The sequence below is a fragment of the Mastomys coucha genome, chromosome X, assembly GCF_008632895.1.
Source record: "Mastomys coucha isolate ucsf_1 chromosome X, UCSF_Mcou_1, whole genome shotgun sequence".
NCBI classification, from domain to species: domain Eukaryota; kingdom Metazoa; phylum Chordata; class Mammalia; order Rodentia; family Muridae; genus Mastomys; species Mastomys coucha.
In genome coordinates this window covers 158404174-158409624 of record NC_045030.1, presented here as the reverse complement: position 1 = coordinate 158409624, position 5451 = coordinate 158404174, and the positions used below count along the sequence as shown (strand labels likewise).

General features: G+C 41.2%; 1 protein-coding gene across 5 annotated transcripts in view; it reads left to right on the top strand.

Annotated features, from left to right (window-relative positions):
- The window catches only part of Mospd2 (motile sperm domain containing 2), a 70007-nt gene that overhangs the window by 7944 nt on the left and 56612 nt on the right, over positions 1-5451 (top strand). The gene's annotated exons all lie outside the window — the stretch shown is intronic.

The window sequence follows — 5451 nt, the reverse complement described above, 5'->3', positions numbered from 1 at the left end:
GAACAATGTAATGTATTATTGAAGATCTGGGCTATGAGGAATGTCAGGGTTGATGGGGGCCAGACTTTCATTTCAGATAATTATTCTATATCAAAAATGTAATGTGCATCTATTGTTGATAAAGATTAGGGGGGTGAGGAAGTGACTTTCCCAACTCCCTGACCTCTTGGAGCTCAGTAGAGTAGGTCAGCATTAGCCCTATTCACCTCGTGCCTGCTCCGTCATTACACAGGGACTCTGCAGGTGTGATTGAAGGAATTGTTCTGCTCAGTTTTCATGAACAATATATTCATATGGTGTGTGTGTCTGTGTGTGTGTGTGTGTGTTGGAGATTGAATGCAGGGCTTCACAAATGCTAGACTAGCACGATGCTATTGAGTTGGATAGCTCAGCCTTTCTTTTCTCAGTTCTTAGTTTGAAAAAGTATCTCGTTAAGTTTCCTGGGTGTCATTGAATTCACTGTGTCACTGGTATAGGTCTTGGACTTGTGATCTTCCTACCTTGGCTTCCTGAGTAACTGGAATTACAGGCTTGTGTTGCCAGGCCTGGATTTTTTAATGAAATGGGCCTCACACTCTCCCATTTGACTTGAGCTAAGAACAAACACAAGATTGTACACAATGAGCCTACAAGGAAGCCCAGACACAGTCCATAATAAGTAGGAATAGCCAAAATCCATTAAGTCTGTTTAGCCTGGGTAATCAGCTAATGACTGGTGAAATTTTAGCCCTTGTGCTCTTGAAGGAAAGCAATTGACATAGGAAGTTCCACCTTCCATGCAGCTGACTGGAAATCATTCAAGGCCTGTTTCTGTACAGCCCTTGCCTGAAAACTCTTGTTCAGTGTGTGTTTTAAAGGGATTTTTAATAAGCATACAGTGTGTCAGCAATAGAGGTTATCTGTTTCCCTCAAGGTATGAGGTATTTTTTATCTAACCTTACATGGGGTAGGGTGGGAGGAATTGCCAGATCCTGCAGTAGGACAGAGGTTTACTAAATCAATTCCTTGTGCCAGCTTGTTGATTCTTGGATTGCCCCCCCCCCCAAAATTCATGATCTAGTCACAGAACCCAAGAATGCCTATGTTAGCATCCTCTTGTGACTCTGATACTTATTCTGTCATAGAAGATCACCTGATGATCAGCCTTCCAGATAGCTTGACAAATTCAGAGAGATTTGGAGTAGATCGTGACCAAGTGCTAAGGGAATGGTTTTTTGTTTTGTTTTGTTTTGGCCCAGTGACTTCCATTCTTAATACATCTACAGTTCTATCCCAACCCCCTATCAGGCTTTTCATCTGACCTATACTAAAGATTCATGGAATCTAAGGCCTATGAAAACAACAGATTTGGGGCTAGGAGAATGTTTTAGTGGGTAAAGGTGCCTACCACCAAGTCTGACAAGCTGAGTTAAATTCCTGGAATACACACAGTTGAAGGAGAGAACTGAATCCAGAAAGTTGTCCTCTCACCACCACACATGCACATGTGCACACCATAAATCACTCAAATAAATAAGAACTTGTAGTGAGTTTTAAGAAAGAAAGCTGGATTGTTTGTACTAAGTATAGTTAATAATGTCCCTTAACCATGCTGTCCTTGCTAAGCCATGGGATGCGACCTTTCGCTTTCTTCTCTGTTCTCAGTCTTCTCCTTCCATCTGCCTTGTGTCGCTGCTCTGCCTCCTTCCTCTGCTGCTGCTGTCTTGTGTTCTCTCCCACTTTCTTCCCTTGGCCTTTCCCCTCTTTCCTTTTGTTGCTACTTTTCTCCTGCCTCTCTCTGCCAAACTCTCCCCTTCCCTTCTCCAACCATCTCTTCTCATTTCTTTCTCCTTCTCTGATTTCATTTTTGCTTGCTCAGGATTAAATGATTAAAACAGCAGCAACAGTATGTAAATACATTCCTATTAAAAATAATCATGCTTAGTGGATATTTCTGATTTCAGAGACTGATGTCCATAACAACTACAGAAGGAAACAGGCTTAAATTTCTAGTAGTGTTCTATGTCTTGTTAATGATAGGGCTACCAGTAGCAGTCATGTTAACAATAATTTTTTCTTTTTTTATTGTGGTTATTTTTTACTGAGCTTGTATCACTTGCCAAATATCATTCTAAGAAAGTATATTTCAGCGTACTCTGGGACTCTTGTGGATATCCAGGACTCTTCCAGGAGCCACTGAGGTCAAAATTCTCATCATAATCCTAAATATCATTTGCTTCTCTCATTGTGCTGACATTTGTAGTAGTTTATACAAAAACAATGGGAGGTAAAACTGCTGACTCTATGATCCGGGTAGTGTTTGTTGTATTTGTGAAAAAGGGGGGACAGAAAAATCCAGATTTATTTTAGAAAGCAAATGTTATTAAACCTTGACCTTTGAAGACGTATCCTTTTAATGTCTTATATGAAAACCTGGGGATGTAGCCATAGACTATTTCTACATGCTAAGAAGCGTGCTTGGCTTGGGAGCTTCCTTAGCCTCCTTTTTCACTGACTGCCACTTTTATTGGGAAGAAGACCTAGTAAACTGTGCTTATGCACACTTTGGTACATGACAGACATTTTCCTGCAAAAGGATGAAGGCAACTGTAATTTTAAGGAAAATATCCTACTGGTACAATGGCCAAACTAAATGATCCCTCCTTAATGAGACAGAAGGCTGTGTTAACTTGATTAAAGCCACCTTATGCTCTCAAATGTCATTTATAATTAAAGGGAAAATGTGCTTGGAATACAAATGAATTTTCAAATTACAGAGCTAAAACTACTTTCCAAGGTTTATGTAGTATGGGCCCACTCATTTTATAAATTAGAAAAATAGAGCCCACATATTAAAAACTATACCCCAGATGACATTTCACAAATGTATGACTTATGGACTCCTATTTTGTGGTGTTTTAAATTTCCAGGCACTTTCATGCATTCTTTTTTATCTGACCCTCACACAGGCCCATGGGTGTATAAAACAGTGTAAAGATTAAGAAAGTGGAGACTCAAAGAGGTTCATCAGCTCAAAGCACTTTCTACTTCCTTTCATCTCTTAGCTCAAGGCCCTTAACTAAAGGCAGTGCAAATGTAGAGGAGGTGGACATCGTACAATGTAGCAACTAAATACTTGTTAAAGACAAGGAAATGGAGAAACTAGGAAAATTCCCGAAGTTGCCATAGCACTTGGAGGGGAATGCATAGTTGAGAAAATAAAAATAAAAACAGGATAGAGTCTTTCAATAAATGTTGTGTCATCTGCTTTGGAGACTTCTTAGATGTACAGACTCTTAGCCTTTGTGGTTTTTGCGAGAGACAGCATACATGCCAGTAGCTCAAACTTGTAAGGATTGGTATGTTACTATGTATTGTAATGTTAAATTCTGGCCGCCATGGTCTACTTAACCCCAAGGAGGAGGAGGTCCCTACTATGTAGCCTAGCTCCTTATTTTAAAACTATTGGTTAAATAAAGAAGCCTACAGCCTGAGCAGAAGAGAGGTAGGCTAGGTTTTGGCTCCTGAGCTTGGGGTCTAAGGTAGGACTAAGAGGGAGAAGATGGAGAGAGGAGAAGACACCATGGGGTAATGGATCTTGAGAACTGGCCACCAAGGCTAGCCAGTTGGACAGAGTAAGAGCATCCCAGCTAGACCATGGCAAGTTATATCTCAGGGTTATTGGCAGGGAAATAAACACATAGCATAGAAGTTAGACATCTGCCTAGCTCTAGTGCTTTTGTTTTTCACATTAAATTATTTTTATTATTATTATCTATTTACATTCTAGCTGTTGCCCCTTTCTTTGCCCCCCTCCTACAGTTCCTCATCCCATTCCTCCTCCCCCCTTGCCTCTGAGAGGGTGGTCCCAGCCCACCGCCAGCCCCCTCCCTTCCCTGGGGCCTCAAGTCTCCCAAGGATTAGGTGCATCTTCTCCCACTGAGGCCAGCCCAGCCCATGTATGCTGCTGGTTGGTGGCTCAGTCTCAGGTAGCTCCTTGGTGTCCGGTTTAGTTGAGACTGCTGGTATTCCTATGGGGTCGTGCTCCCCTTCAGTCTTTCCCCTAATTCAACCATAGTGGTTCCTGACCTCAATCCAATAGTAGGATGTAAGTATCTGTGTCTGTCTCAGTCAGCTGCTAGTTGGGCCTCTCAGAGGACAACTATTCTAGGCTCCTGTCTGTAAGTACACCATAGCATCAGTAATAGTGTCAGGCCTTGGAGCCTCCCCCCATCAGATAACTCCCAAGTTGGGCCAACCATTGGACCACCTTTCCTTCAATCTCTTCTCCACTTTTGTCCCTGCAGTTTTTTTTTTTTTTTTTCGACAGGAACAATTCCCAGCTCTAGTGCTTTAAAGGCTTCAGTTTTATATCTTTTATCTGGGAATTGAATGATCAAAGGTGGGATAGAAACCTCTGGTTGAGATTAAATATTTACTACAACACTTGACTCATGATAAAAATTGTTCCGTGTCTTAAGAGAAACTTAAATGGAGTTCTTTTGGTTGCTCACTGAAGAATTACTTTTGGTCACAGGAAATGTTTATGTAAAGAGGAACTATCTGAAAAGAGTATTGCCAAATGGTAGAATTTGAGTATGTAAAGGTGATTACATGGAAACAAGAAGAATTCACCACAATAAACTAGTAAGAGTAGTGTAGTATACAGGGAGGAAGATCTGGTATAGAAGCTAGTGCAGAATATGATGTGTGTATGAAAATGACACATGATTATAACTGGATATAATTACTCTACTAAATTGTTGGACCTGTTCCCTCAGAATCTGAAAATGTGATAATGTTGCATGCTATGGTTTAGATATGAAGTAGTCCCTGAAAATGCTTGTGTGTTGAAGGCTTGGTCCCCCGCTGGTAACAGTTGAGAAGTGACTGGATCATGAGAACACTTACTTCATCAGGGCACAAATCCATTGCTGAATGGTCTGTTAGGAGACAGGACATTGCTGAAAGAAATTAGTATACTCATTCCCTGGCCCCTTGATGGCTGCCTCTGCCTCCTGTCTGACATGGTATGAACAGTTCTCTTCCCTAGTACCATTCTGCTATGGCATACTACCTCATCATAGAAGGGGGAATGATAGAGATAGTTGGCACAGACCTCTGAAACTGTGAGCCAAAATCAATACTTCTTCAGTTGGTCTTCTTGGTGCACACCTGTAATCCTAGGTCTTGGGAGACTGAGAATGAAGGATCACAAAGTAGAAAGCATCCTATAATCTACAAAAACAAAACCTTTCCTTCCTTGGTTAATTTTGTCACAGGAACAAAGTATTAGCTAATTCCCTCTAGAAATGGACAGTTTTCCATTTGATTTTTTTTTTAAAGTGATGCTCTGCCGGGTAGTGATGATTCATGCCTTTAATCCCAGCACTTGGGAAGAAGAGACAGGTGGATTTCTGAGTTTGAGGCCAGCCTGGTCTATTGAGTGAGTTCCAGAACAGTCATGGCTCT